Source organism: Doryrhamphus excisus, linkage group LG5 (assembly GCF_037039965.1).
Source record: "Doryrhamphus excisus strain RoL-2023G ecotype Guam linkage group LG5, RoL_Dexc_Guam_v1.1, whole genome shotgun sequence".
NCBI classification, from domain to species: domain Eukaryota; kingdom Metazoa; phylum Chordata; class Actinopteri; order Syngnathiformes; family Syngnathidae; genus Doryrhamphus; species Doryrhamphus excisus.
This window is the reverse complement of record NC_136361.1, coordinates 8,491,310-8,507,307: the sequence shown is the minus strand read 5'-3', so window position 1 is coordinate 8,507,307 and position 15,998 is coordinate 8,491,310. Positions and strand designations below refer to the sequence as shown.

General features: G+C 39.2%; 1 protein-coding gene across 13 annotated transcripts in view; it reads right to left on the bottom strand.

Annotated features, from left to right (window-relative positions):
- The window catches only part of syngap1b (synaptic Ras GTPase activating protein 1b), a 194,619-nt gene that overhangs the window by 143,766 nt on the left and 34,855 nt on the right, over positions 1 to 15,998 (bottom strand). The window contains exon 2 of one of the 13 annotated variants that reach the window (XM_078790648.1): positions 5,250 to 5,466. The exons of the other annotated variants lie outside the window; for them this stretch is intronic. The gene's annotated coding sequence lies outside the window, so the exon portion shown is untranslated. The remainder of the gene's footprint in view (positions 1 to 5,249; positions 5,467 to 15,998) is intronic. 13 annotated transcript variants of the gene reach the window in all.

Here is a 15,998-nt window from a genome sequence, read left to right as displayed (position 1 = left end):
GTGGGCTCCTTTCAGTTTTCTGCTGTCCTTAGCACTTTAAAAAGAAGAGCGCCAATCGGATGACGGATCAGCCTTCGTCAACGCTGTCGTTACGAGCACCGGACAGGGCTAATGTTGATTTATACACATCGCTGAGCTCCAAAACACAGCTAAAAATAAAGCGTGCAATATCCACAGGCCGCCCGGGGCAGATAATGTACTCCCGGCAGCGTGGCCAGGACAACATCTCACTTTCTAGGCAAGCGGCAAAGAAACGCTGTGCACGTCATCACCACATGACCTCGCGTGCACCTCACTCTTCTTTCCAGGGAAGCAAGGACATGATTGACGAAACTGCGACCACATGACAACGTGCACCACCACAGCGGCGTCCAAAGTTCCCGTACAGCGACCACTCATGATACTTTAAATCAGGGGTCTCAAACTCAATTTACTTGGGGGCCACTGGAGCTCGGGTCTGGGTGAGACTGGGCCGCATCAGGTTTTCAAAAAAAAAAAACGCATTTATTAAAAACAAAAAAAAATTAAAAACTTCACTTTGGTTCCAATTTTCTACAATAAAAGCTCTGATAAAACATTCCACTATCTTACTTTTTATTTTTATACACAAAATGAGATGAAAAATAAATAAACAAATCAAGAATAAAGAAAATCAATCAATCAGTAATAAATAAATATAATAATAATAATAAAAACTTAAGAAACCACATATAGTTGGTGGGTAGACAAATGATTTTTTTCAGATTAAAATGAACAAAGCATTATTAGAGCCCTGTAGACATGACAAAACACGACTATAGTCACATTTATACTCTTTTTATTTACAACATATTGCGCAACTGCAGGGTCTTGAGACACATGCTAACTCGCAAACTAGAGAGCTAGCGACCTAAACGGTAGCCTTCAAGTTATTTCCTTTAAACTTAAATAGCCAAAAACTTACCACTTCCACACGGATAGGGAGGATAACTATTAACAGTTATTTAACCTTTAACATGAACATGAATCAAACGTAATAATTTTTTCTGGGTACATGATACCATACAGCATCCATATCAAACTTGCGCGGGCCGCACTAACATTAAACTTTCATATCAAGGCGAGGTCCTCAAACTAGTGTCCTTTCATTTTGTGTAGAAAAATAAAAAGTAAGATATTTGAGAACAGTGGAATGTTTTATCAGAGCTTTTAAATGTGTTTTTTTTGGGGTTTTTTTTTGAAAACTTGAAGTGGCCCAGTCTCACCTAGACCCTACCTCCAGTGGCCCCCAAGTAAATTGAGTTTGAGACCCCTGAGTTAAAGAGAATAGGAAAGTTTGAACGGATGAGTTTTGAGTTTGGATTTGAAGATGGGAAGGGTGGCAGAGTTCCGGAGGTCTGGTGGCAATGAGTTCCAGAGTTGGGGAGCAGAGCGGAAGACGATTAATGGAGCGCTGATGGAAGTAAGATGACCTGGTGACGATTTGGTGCCAATGAGTAAGAATTTGGTTTTATTACTGTTAAGTTTCAGAAAGTTGGAGGTGAACCATGATTTTATTTCAGAGAGACAGGAGGTGAGGGAGGGGGGTGTGGAGTTATGGGTGAGTGTCATCCGCGAAGCAGTGGAAGTGAATGTTAATTTTGCGGAAGATATGGCCGAGGGGGAGAAGGTAGGTTATGAAAAGAAGTGGACCCAGGATAGAGCCCTGGGGCACACCTGTGGTGACTGGGGAGGGGTCGGACGAGAAAGACTTAAGCTGTATGAACTGAGTGCGGTCTGTGAGATAGGAACGGAACCAGTGGAGGGGGGGTGTGGGTGACGCCAATGTCATTAGGCGCTTTGACAGGCTGTCATTCAACAAGACGGTGAAAAATATGCGCTGTCAGCACTGACCCAAGTGTCAGCGGCAAAGTGTCAGAGTCCGACGAGTCCAGTTTCCAACGCCTCTTGCTGAACCAGCATAATCTTGAGCTAAATCCCTGACTGACATACGCTTGGGATCAGCGTGAGTGTTGAACATAAATCAGGCTTCAGAAGGTATAAAGTCTGCACTTGAAAACCCGGGTGCGTCTGCGGGAGGGCGGATAGGTATGTTCCATCCATAGCAATGATGTTGTTGCCGAGATTGAACTGGTATTATCCATCTCCTGCAATTCCAGATAATCCCAGTCTGGCCACCTCAGTTCCAAGTGCCAAGTGTTCAGAGATAGCAACCTGCAACCCAGCAACTGCTTCATGTGACTGCAGCATTTTTCCTTATTAATACAACCTTCTCTGCTCAGGTTTCTCGCGTCTAAATACCATCTCTCTCATCCTACAACGTGAATGTAGTAGAAATGTGTGTGGCTATGTGTGTGGCTTCTCACCAGATTATCCAACATTGCATCCAGAAACATGTTAAACAAAGTTAAGAGAGCAAAAAAACAAAAATCAAATCTATCCCTTTAACCCTTAGATGCATACGTGGGTCAAAAATGACCCGTTCAGGTTGTTTTCTTGAAATATCTTTGTCATGAAAATTTTTTATTATTTCATATTCCAGTTATTCCTCAAAAAATATGTTTTTGATATCATGCCATTAACATTTTTAACTTATCTTTTATAAATTTTAAGATTTTTTTTGTTTTTTGTGTTACTCCCCCAACCTTCCATAAGTGGGTCAAAAATGACCCGGTCAGGTTATTTTCTTGAAATATCTTTGTAATGAAAATTTTTCATCATTTCATATTCCAGGTATTCCTAAAAAAACATGTTTTTGATATCATGGCATTCACATTTTTAACTTATCTTTTATACATTTTAAGAAATTTAAGTTTTTGTGTTACTACCCCAACCTTCCATAAGTGGGTCAAAAATGACCCGGTCAGGTTGTTTTCTTGAAATGTCTTTGTAATTAAAATGTTTCATCATTTCATATGCCAGGTATTCCTAAAAAAACATGTTTTTAATATCATGCCATTCACATTTTTAAGTTACCTTTTATGAATTTTAAGAAATTGTAGTTTTTGTGTTACTAGCCCATCCTTCCATAAGTGGGTCAAAAATGACCTGGTCAGGTTGTTTTCTTGAAATATCTTTGTAATGAAAAATTATCATTTCATATTCCAGGTATTCCTCAAAAATCATATTTTTGATATCATGCCATTCACATTTTTAACTTACCTTTATGCAACACACAATGGATCCTCACATTTTCTATTGTTGTACGGGGTCATTTTCTTTTTCAAAGATGTAAAAAAGTGAAAAATGAAGATGTTTCTAACATGAAATCATTCTTGTGTGGTCCTAAATATAATACTAAATATCATACAAGTGATTATTCCTAACCAAAATGGCTAGAAATTGATTCTAGTATGGGTGATTTTTGAGCCACTTATGGAAGAGTGTAGGGTCCAGTCACTCATGCATCTAAGGGTTAATAGACAACTGCACTCTTTTGGGAATTTTGACCATCAAAATGTTTTTTTTCCCTTTTCTGTGCATTCTAGCGTGAGAAAGTTCATATACGCTATAACAATGGACGTCATGGGAAATACCTATTTTGATGCTTAGCCCACACAAAAAAACAGTGTTCCATTTACATAACTGACATCTACAGCCATATTATTATTGTCGCAGCTAACATGAAAAACGATTTTTTATTTTTACTTGGCAGACTATCACAATGCGACGGAAGAGTGGATACCTAGCTCTCATTTTCGCTACAAAGACTCAACAAGATGCTGGTTTGCTGTCAGCATTTTTTACCTGAGGACTGGAACATACGTGATGTGCTGGAAGACACAGCCATCCCAATGAGAGCGGACATTGTATGTGTTGCCGCTGTGTCTATGCTGCTGTTGTTGATAGAAGTAGTATAAATATGTGTATGCAACAGCTCTGGAAAGTTTTGTCTTAAATTCTGGAAAAAAATGAACAGTCAGCACAGTGCAACATTTGCAATGCCATCATAACATGACTAACAGGAATAAACACCTCTGGAATTTTTGGACCGGACTTCTTCCAACCAGTCAGGTAAGTAAAACAATAAATGAGATCGATCTTATGCCAACTTTGAAACCTCAAACAAATATACTTTATACTGTGAATACGGTGGACAATTTAGCTAACGAGCTAACGTAAGGCTGTGTACGCTAGCTTTAGCCAGGAAGTTGATCAGACCTCTTGTTAAGTGCTGCTTATTAACCGTGCGATATTCTGCACGCTGGTTAGTAGAGAGGTGGGGTACACTCGGGACTGGTGGCCAGCCAATCACAAATAAACATATATATATGTGTACTTTGGGCTGCACAGTGGACAAGTGGTTAGCATGTAGGCCACACAGTCAGGAGAGTGGGAAGAAATGGGTTTGAATCTCCACTGGGGCATCTCTGTGTGGAGTTTGCATGTTCTTCCCGTGCATGTGTGGGTTTGGGTCGGCATAGGAAATGGATGGATACATGTACATAATACATATCATTCATTCGTTCATTTTCTACTGCTTATCTTCACGAGGGTCGCGGGGGTGCTGGAGCCTATACCAGCTGTCTTCAGGGCGAGAGGCGGGGTACACCCTGGACTAGTGGCCAGCCAATCACAGGGCACATATAGACAAACAACCATTCACACTCACATTCATACCTATGAACAATTTGGAGTGGCAAATTAACCTAGCATGTTTTTGGAATGTGGGAGGAAACCGGAGTACCCGGAGAAAACCCACGCATGCACGGGGAGAACATGCAAACTCCACACAGAGATGGCCGAGGGTGGGATTGAACTCGGGTCTCCTAGCTGTGAGGTCTGCGCGCTAACCACTCGACCGCCATGCATATGTTATTTCAAAATACCTGTATAATTCATACTAATGATAATGAAAATTAACTAATGATAAAATATGCCAGCCAGTGGTGTTCCTCTTTTCATTTGGTTTACAAATGTTGCAAAAAGTCCCTTTCAGCAAGCTGAAGGGCTTCTGAAAATGCAGACTTACTTTGCCATCTGCTGGACACAGTTGTAACGACAAGCCATTCAACTACGTCATTGTACTGTTTAATGTGTGAGTGCCAAATCGAAAAACAACAAATAAAAAAAAATTATAACAATCATTCATAAATCCCTCCTCTATCATCGCCTATTCTCATGACTCTGGTAAAGTCAGAAGTAAACGCTTAGTTGTCAATCCAGGACAAAAAAGCGTACTTGTGAAACATTATATAAGGCCTGGAGAAGCCCAGGGTTAACGTATGTGTGTGTGTGCGCGTGTGTGTGTGCATGTGTGATATCCTCACCTATCAGATCACTCCCCCAGCCCTCGCGCGGTGCCTGCGAGGCCTCCCCATTGCTCACCCACAGCGTCCACACGGCGTCACTGTTGCTGCACCGCGAGCGCCTCCGATCCGCCCCCAACTCCGCCACACAGGAAACAAGGTTACTGCCCGAGAGATGTCACTTCCGATACACCCACTCCCGCTTGCTTGCTCGCGCTCGCTCCCTCACGCCCCCAGCCTATTGCCATGACAACCGAGAAAAGAATAGCATATAAGGGAGCGTTAAAGAGACAGAGGGATCAGAACGACTGGGGGGGGGGGGGGGTTGGAGGGACATGGGAGGGAATATTAGGGATAGCAAGGAGGAGGAAGGGAAAATGGACAGAAGGAGAGAGGTGAATGAGGGGGTGGGTGGGATGCACAGGGAAAGGGGAGAACGTGTGGGAGGGTAGGACCGAGAGAGAGGATGGATGCTGCGAAGGGGAAGACAAGTGATGAGAGAGTGGGAAAGAGGGAAGGAAGGAAGGAAGGAAGGAAGGAAAGAAGGAGCGAGGGCGGGAGGGAGGGAGGACACTTTTTTGGGAATAGGGAGCCCATGTCTTGTTCCCATAGCAACACAGCCATCCATGAAATACTGACTTGTACCTCGCTCGCTCTCTACGCTTGCCTCTCCATCCCACCCTCTCTCTCGCTGCATTCCTTACGATACACACACACACACACACACACATATGCATGCATACTGATAATATAAGTTGGCACTTAGGGCGTATGCAGGAATCAAAGTGTCTCAAAATACACAAAATCTACCTCCCATATGGCATTTCATCTGTTTCAGTCCCTAGTAAGTCACATGATCCGTCATCCCAACCTGTGGCACACCTGTTTCACTATATATATATATATATCACTATATTGACACTTACTATGGTACCCATTATGGCATTGGATGCTCATATCACCTTGTACTTCGGTACGAGGTACATTATTAACCCTTAGATGCACGAGTGACTGGACCCTACACTCTTCCATAAGTGGCTCAAAAATCACCCATACTAGAATCAATGCCTTTTTATGACAATTTTGCCATTTTGGTTAGGAATAATCACTTGTATGATATTTAGTATTATATTTAGGACCACACAAGAATGATTTCATGTTAGAAACATCTTCATTTTTCACTTTTTTACATCTTTGAAAAAGAAAATGACCCTGTACAACAATAGAAAATGTGAGGATCCATTGTGTGTTGCATAAAGGTAAGTTAAAAATGTGAACGGCATGATATCAAAAATATGATTTTCTAGGAATACCTGGAATATGAAATGATAAACTTTTTTCATTATGAAGATATTTCAAGAAAACCTGACCGGGTCATTTTTGACCCACTTATGGAAGTTTGGGGCAGTAATACAAAAACAAAAATTTCTTAAAATGTATAAAGGTAAGTTAAAAATGTGAACGGCATGATAGCAAAAACATGTTTTTTGAGGAATACCTGGAATATGAAATGATAAAAAATTGTATTTACGAAGATATTTCAAGAAAACAACCTGACCGGGTCATTTTTGACCCACTTATGCATCTAAATGTAAGACTTGTTTGAGTTGAAAAATGTCCCCAATTGGTGTCACAGAAAAGGGGTAGCGAGAAGCAGAGCTCATTTAATCCCGCCCCCCTTTTTTCCCAGTCTCAGCAGTTACTGACTGTTTGTGGCAGAAACTGTCACACGTGGGTTCACTATTTGTTAGTGCGATACTTGCACTTCCTTTTGACCAGGTCGACCCTGATTGGTGCCAAATTCAGCCAAAGGCCTTTTTCCCCCTCCAGCTCGGCGGCGTGATATTTAGCAGGTCCCACAAGTGCGAGCATCTGCCACCATGAGCATCTGTCATGGAGTCAGGGGGTGGGGTGAGATCAGCCCAGACTGACATGCTAACTTACATGTCATGTAGAGCTCCTTCAGGACTAACAATTAGTTGCTAAGTCCCAAATATGTACCAAATTTACCTTAACGTTACAGCACATGGTTTGTAAAGCACGTTGAGCAGTGCGGGAAATTTCAAGTCATGGGGTCAAATGTTGTGGTGCACTTGTTGACACATTTTCACCGTTTTGTGTCTGGATGTCCGGCTCCGATATTGATATGGGATCTCAAATTCCAGTCACATCTATCCAGGACGGATCGGATCACAACAACAGTGTTTGCTAAAAACAAGTAAAAATAAGTTGCAGCTGAGTGTAAAACTTGTCATGCACAAGTTTCCTGGGGGTGGCACAGAACCGGGGAAGTTTAACACGAGGCTGAATTGCAAACCACCAACCCAAAGCCAGTCAGAGCTTTTCTTCTGTCACTCAAACAGTGACTCAGATTTTCCAAGTGTGTTATTAAAAAGGTCAGAGAAGAAATGGTCACACTAAAAAGATAGTTTGTTGATAATAGATTGCCCTTGAACTTAAATAAAACTAAAATCGTGCTGTTTGCTAACAGCAGAAAGGACACGCACCAGCAAATACAAATAGACGGTATCGACATTGAAAGGGTGAACCAAAATACATTTCTGGGGATCACAATAGATGAAAATATGAGCTGGAAACCTCATATTACAAATATACAACATAAGGTGGCCAGAAATATTTCAGTATTGAACAAAGCAAAATTTGTTCTCAATCAGAAATCACTCCACACTCTTTATTGCTCTCTGGTTCTACCATATCTTACTTATTGTGTGGAAATATGGGCTAATAACTATAAAAGCAATCTTCACTGGCTAAATGTACTGCAAAAAAGGTCAGTAAGGATAATACATAATGCCGCCTACAGAGAACATACTAACTCCTTATTTCTAAAATCACAAATACTTCAACTTGCTGATATAGTTCATCTTCAAACAGCTAAAATAATGCATAAGGCTAAAAATAAGCAATTAGCTAAAAATGTCATCCAATACTTCTCTACAAGAGAGGAGAAATATGATCTCAGGGAAGAAGTACATTTGAAACACTTCTATGCTAGGACTACGTTATGCTAGCCATAGCATTTCAGTATGTGGAATCAAACTATGGAATGGATTGAGTAAGGAAATCAAACAATGCACAACGATGAGCCAATTCAAGAAACAATACAAGCAGTTGATGTTTGCTGAATACAAGGATGAAGAGTCTTGAACCAGTCATGATGTGCTATATATATCACTATATTGACACTTACTATGGTAGCAATAAAGATAAAATAAAATAAAATAAAATAAAATAAAATAAAATAAAATAAAATAAAATAAAATAAAATAAAATAAAATAAAATAAAATAAAATAAAATAAAATAAAATAAAATAAAATAAAATAAAATAAAATAAAATAAAATAAAATGTATTAAGGAAAGCAGGATGTGAACAAATGTAACAGTTAGTGATTGTGAAAGTACATGTGGAACTGTGAACTGATTATGGGATGCACTCAATTGGAATCCGATGCATGTTCAAACGAAATAAAACCATTACTATTACCATTTCTGTCATTTGACTTGGAAAAAAATGACATTGGTATTATTGTTGTAATGAAGTAATAAGTGTAGAAAAAGAATATTTGCATAAAGTACAATCACTCCTTACTCTCGTCATTCTCTTTGCCTTCCATCTGTTTAACTTGTCACCTCCTCCCGTCTCATTGGTCCTCTTTTTAAAATGTGACTTCCTTGTTGTTCACACTGTCACTCATGCATCCTTTCATCCTCAGTATCCCGAGGCCTGGGATTAAAAATGAAAAAAAAAACACACACAAGTAAAAAAGACACATTGTCATACTCTCATGTGTGAGTTTTTCTATTTTTATGATTATTTGGATGCCTGTGATGTTTTTCTCTTGAAATAGACTCAGTCTCACACCTTGCGTTGCCACTTGGAGACTTTCAATGCATCAAAACTCTTTTATAAACCACGTTTTTTAGGGTTAGGGTTTTTTTTTTTTTTAATAATGTTCCTATTAAATTAACTTTGTCAATACATTTAACTTTGATAGAATTGACGGATGAAATTAGAATATTTCATGTATTTTTTTAGATAAATTATTATAATATTATTATATATATAATATTTTAATGAGATAAAATAAAATGAATTTTAAAAAATAACTAGAAAATTCCCGCGGAAATTTTGATGGACTGGCCACCTGTGCTGTGAACCTCGGGCCCGGTGTGCCAACGGCTACCGTGGTAGCACCTAGCAAGAAAGCCTCAAGTACAGAAAAGGTTGATGCAGTCCCATAGTGTCCCCACATCATGCCAAGTGTGTATTTGCCTTTAAACTTGAGGAAATTAGCTAAAATGCTAAAATGCTAACATGATAACGGCTACCGTGCTAACACGTAGCAAAATAGCCTCAGGTCCTGAAAAGTTTGGGGCAGTCCTACAGTGTCCCCACATCATGCCATGTGTGTATTTTCCTTTACACATGAGTAAATTAGGTAAAATGCTAACATGCTAACAGTCATCATGCTAGCACCTAGCAAGAGGGCCTCAAGTTCAGAAAGTGCCAAGGTTGTCCCATAACATCCCTACATCATGCCATGTGGGTATTTGCCTTTAAACGTGAGTAAATTACCTTAAATGCTAACATGCTAACAATCATTATGCTAGCACCGAGCAAGAGAGCCTCAAGTTTAGAAAGTGCCAAGGTTGTCCTATAACATCCCTACATCATGCCATGTGTGTATTTGCCTTTAGACATGAGTAAATTAACTTAAATGCTAACATGCTAACAGTTATCATGCTAGCACCTAGCAAGAGAGCCTCAAGTTTAGAAACTGCCAAGGTTGTCCTATAACCTCCCGACATCATGACATGTGCTTAGTAGCCTTTAGGCATGAGTAAATTAGCTTAAATGCTAACATGCTAACAGTCATCATGCTAGCACTTAGCAAGAGAGCCTTATGTTAAAAAAGTGCCTGGGTTGTCCTGTAACCTCCCTAAATCATGCCATGTGTGTATTATCCTTTAGACATGAGTAAATTAGCTTAAATGCTAACATGCTAACAGTCATCATGCTAGCACCTAGCAAGAGAGCCTCAAGTTTAGAAAGTGCCAAGGTTGTCCTATAACCTCCCCACACCATGCCATGTGTGTATTTGCCTTTAAACATGAGTAAATTAGCTTAATTGCTAACATGGTAACAGTCATCATGCTAGCACCTAGCAAGAGAGCCTCAAGTTTAGAAAGGGCCAAGGTTGTCCTATAACCGCCCTACATGATGCCATGTGTGTATTTGCCTTTAGACATGAGTAAATTAGCTGAAATGCTAACATGCTAACGGCTACCATGCTAGCACCTAGCAAGAACACCTCAAGTTTAGAAAGTACCAAGGTTATCCTATAACCTCCCTGCATCATGCCATGTGTGTATTTGCCTTTAGACATGAGTAAGTTAGCATAAATGCTAACATGCTAGCAATTAGCAACATAGCATCAAGTCATGAACATTTCCAGGCACTGCTGTGGTGTCTGTACATGTCTGTACATGAGTAAATTAGCTTAAATGCTAACATGCTAACGGCTAGCATGCTAGCACCTAGCAAGAGGCCCTCAAGTTTAGAACGTACCATGGTTGTCCTATAACCTCCCTGCATCATACAATGTGTGTATTTGGCTTTAGACATGAGTAAATTAGCTTAAATGCTAACATGCTAACAGTCATGCTAGCCCCTAGCAAAAGAGCCTCGAGGTTAGAAACTGCTAAGGTTGTCCTATAACCTCCCTACACCATGCCATGTGTGTATTATCCTTTAGACATGAGTAAATTAGCTTAAATGCTAACATACTAAAGGCTACCATGCTAGCACCTAGCAAGAGGGCCTCAAGTTCAGAAACTGCCAAGGTTGTCCTATAACCTTCCTGCATCATGCCATGTGTGTATTTGCCTTTAAACATGAGTAAATTAGCTTAAATGCTAACATGCTAACGGCTACCATGCTAGCACCTAGCAAGAGGGCCTCAAGTTCAGAAACTGCCAAGGTTGTCCTATAACCTTCCTGCATCATGCCATGTGTGTATTTGCCTTTAAACATGAGTATATTAGCTTAAATGCTAACATGCTAACAGTCATCATGCTAGCACCTAGCAAGAGAGCCTCAAGTTTAGAAAGTGCCAAGGTTGTCCTATAACCTCCCTACATCATGCCATGTGTGTATTTGCCTTTAAACGTGAGTAAATTAGCTTAAATGCTAACATGCTAACAGTCATCATGCTAGCACCTAGCAAGAAAGCCTCAAGTTTAGAAAGTGCCAAGGTTGTCCTATAACCTCCCAACATTATACCATGTGTGTATTTTCCTTTAAACATGAGTAAATTAGCTTAAATGCTAACATGCTAACGGGTACCATGCTAGCACCTAGCAAGAAGGCCTCAAGTTTAGAAAGTGCCAAGGCTGTCCTATAACCTCCCTACACCATGCCATGTGTGTATTTGCCTTTAGACATGAGTAAATTAGCTTAAATGCTAATATGCTAACATGTTAGCAATTAGCATTTAGCCACATAGAGAGTTCAGAAGTTTAGCAGCCCATAGACTGCTACTTGCAGTAGCAGTCTATGGGCTGGCTACTGAGCCAGTCCATAATAATAAAATTGTTCAATTAAGTTGGGACACGTTCAAACATCACTGCCTCACCCTATTGCACTTGTTTGTAAAAAAAAAATTATATATGGTCACTGGTAGATTTAAGCAAATTGTACATATTCTTTCACTAAAATAAGCATGTTAAAGCCAAATAATTAATTTATTAATTACTGTATGTCCAAGATGGCTTCTTTTATATTATTATGTGTACTATAGGGGTGCTATTTCATGTCTAAGGAGCTCTAACAGGGGTAAAAACAATATTTAAATGGTCATAAACAGGTTTTCTATGCAGTGAATGACGGCAACAGCTTGAGGCCATGCTAACTAGGAAATAATCCATTTATTAATTACTGTATGTCCAAGATGGCTTCTTTTATATTATTATGTGTACTATAGGGGTGCTATTTCCTATCTAAGGAGCTCTAACAGGGGTTAAAAACATTTTTTAAATGGTCATAAACAGGATTTCTATGCTAACTTGGAAAATATTCCGTTTATTAATTACTGTATGCCCAAGATGGCTTCTTTTATATTATTATGTGAACTATAGGGGTGCTATTCCATGTCTAAGGAGCTCTAACAGGGGTAAAAACTATATTTAAATGGCCATAAACAGATTTTCTATGCTAACTAGGAAAATATTCAATTTATTAATTACTGTATGCCCAAGATGGCTTCTTTTATATTATTATGTGTACTATAGGGGTGCTATTTCATGTTTAAGGAGCTCTAACAGGGGTAAAAACTATATTTAAATGGTCATAAACAGGTTTTCTATGCTAACTAAGAAAATATTCAATTTATTAATTACTGTATGTCCAAGATGGCTTCTTTTATATTATTATGTGTACTATAGGGGTGCTATTTCATGTCTAAGGATCTCTAACAGGGGTAAAAACAATATTTAAATGGTCATAAACAGGTTTTCTATGCTAACTAGGAAAATATTCAATTTATTAATTACTGTATGCCCAAGATGGCTTCTTTTATATTATTATGTGTACTATAGGGGTGCTCTTCCATGTCTAAGGATCTCTAACAGGGGTAAAAACAATATTTAAAAGGTCATAAACAGGTTTTCTGTCACAATCCGCATAGTCTCCTGTGTGACAGTTTTTGTGTTTCACATAGTTTGCCTTAGTTCCTGTTTGCATGCTTTTATTTTGTTGTATTTCCTGTGTTGGTCTGCCCTGTGCCCCGTCACTTTTACTTTCCCTTGTACGCGCACCTGTTTCGAATTTGAGTGTCTTATTTAGTTCAGCCGGGTGCGTTGCCTTTTGTTGGTTCATTGTATGTTTTTTGCTACGTGTTGGAAGACAGTGCTGATTTCGCCTGTTCTAAAAATAAAAGCAAAGCTTTTTCCTGCACCTTCCGCTTCATCTCCGCATCCTGGGGTCGCATCGCAACACCAGCAAGACGATACGTGACATTTTCCATGCTAACTAGGAAAATATTCAATTTATTAATTACTGTATGCCCAAGATGGCTTCTTTTATATTATTATGTGTACTATAGGGGTGCTATTTCATGTTTAAGGAGCTCTAACAGGGGTAAAAACTATATTTAAATGGTCATAAACAGGTTTTCTATGCTAACTAGGAAAATATTCAATTTATTAATTACTGTATGTCCAAGATGGCTTTTTTATATTATTATGTGTACTATAGGGGTGCTATTTCCTGTCTAAGGAGCTCTAACAGGGGTAAAAACAATAATTAAATGGTCATAAACAGGTTTTCTATGCAGTGAATGACGGCAACAGCTTGAGGCCATTCAAGCTTTGGCCGACAGCAAAGTTGCCTCTTTTAGCTGCAAAGTATCCTCCTCCTCGTCCTCCTCCTCCTCCTCGGCATCTTCCTCTCAGCTGCTCGCTGGCTCGCTCTCAGGCACCCACTCACTTACACTCCCTCCCACAAATCTCCGCCACTTTACTCTGCTTTCCCTCCCTCATCCGTTGCTAGCATCCCTCGTTTTATCTATCTAAGTGTCAAGCAAATGTATGTGGACTCCAGGGAACGCTGCCAGTCTGATGCACGGCTGACGCTTTCATGTAATATTCAACGTTAGGACAGTACAATAGCACTTAAAATAAAGTTCACACCATTCATGAGTGAGGCGGCAGATACCTCGGTGAGGTCATGATAACTCTTCAGCATGTCCACGCTGCTTTTGTGCTGCTGCCTACACGCCTACACTCGCAACACAATCTTTCTGCATGCAGAAACCAAACGCTGGTCCCACAATGAACCGTGTGATAAAGGAGCACGATTAAAAAGAGGAGGGAAAAAAACGTGACTTTGATTGATGGGGACACTTTGCAACAGGCAGAGTTTGGCAGGAAGCTGTCCATAACTCAAAGAGCGATCAATCAAGAGTATATTCGACAAAGCATAACCTGACATCAAATCAAAATCATGGAGCCAAGGAGTAATAACACAAAGTGCTGCTGTATTGACTGACACAAGAAACAGGAAGTAGTGCTTTATAAACTTCATACTACATAGACATGTCATTCCAGGTCAAACCAGATCCCAACCGGTCATAAAGGTTCCTACGGATGGTCTACATTGGAGCTGCAGATCAGCCGCTGAGGTTCTTTGTCATATCAAAAAAAAAACTCCACGGGCGCTTATGTTTTTTTTTTTTTTTTGAAAGATAAACTTACTTTGTACGTCTTTGTGCATAGCTGGAAGGATTTACAGGGCTCTACATTAACAAACATGGCATTGGTTGTTTGGATCAGAAACAAACTTTCCCCAGCCGTCCAGTGCCGATTGCTCGCCTCCATTTGTTTTTGTTCAGTTTTACTTGAACCTAAATAAAACTAAAATCATGCTGTTTGGTAACAGCAGAAAGGACACGCACCAGCAAATACAAATAGACGGTGTGGACATTGAAAGGGTGAACCAAAATACATTTCTGGGGATCACAATAGATGAAAATATGAGCTGGAAACCTCATATTACAAATATACAACATAAGGTGGCCAGAAATATTTCAGTATTGAACAAAGCAAAATTTGTTCTCAATCAGAAATCACTCCACACTCTTTATTGCTCTCTGGTTCTACCATATCTTACTTATTGTGTGGAAATATGGGCTAATAACTATAAAAGCAATCTTCACTGGCTAAATGTACTGCAAAAAAGGTCAGTAAGGATAATTCATAATGCCGCCTACAGAGAACATACTAACTCCTTATTTCTAAAATCACAAATACTTCAACTTGCTGATATAGTTCATCTTCAAACAGCTAAAATAATGCATAAGGCTAAAAATAAGCAATTAGCTAAAAATGTCATCCAATACTTCTCTACAAGAGAGGAGAAATATGATCTCAGGGAAGAAGTACATTTGAAACACTTCTATGCTAGGACTACGTTATGCTAGCCATAGCATTTCAGTATGTGGAATCAAACTATGGAATGGATTGAGTAAGGAAATCAAACAATGCACAACGATGAGCCAATTCAAGAAACAATACAAGCAGTTGATGTTTGCTAAATACAAGGATGAAGAGTCTTGAACCAGTCATGATGTGCTATATATATCACGATATTGACACTTACATACTTCAGTACGAGGTACATTATTAAAAAAACACACAAAAAAAACCTTAAACCTGTCTTATCTGCCTCATGTCCATTTTATTAGTTAATTTGAGTGTAAAGGTGACTATAGGGGTGTTATTTCATGTCTAGGAGGGCTCTAATAAAGTTGAAAACCATATTTAGAAGGCGGTAAAAATGTCGTACTTCAGTACGAGGTGCATTATTAAAAAACAAAAAAAAAACTTAAACTGTATTATGGAAAGCAGGAAGTGAACAAATGTAACAGTTAGTGATTGTAAAAGTACCAGATGGAGGGGTAGGATTTAATAAGCTTTGCTTCTTCCTACTCCTTTTGGACATGTGGAACTGGGAACTGATTATGGGATGCACTCAATTGGAATCTGATGCATGTTCAAATGAAATAAAACCATTACCATTAGCATTAGCATTACCATTACAATTTTTAAAACTGAAGAACGCTGAAAGAACGCACCCGGGATCAATTTAAACAGGAAAAGATCAAATTCAATCTTGCTAATATTTTATATGTTTTATATAGATATATATTTTCTTTTGAAAGAAAAACTGGACTTGTGAATGGCGTATAGAA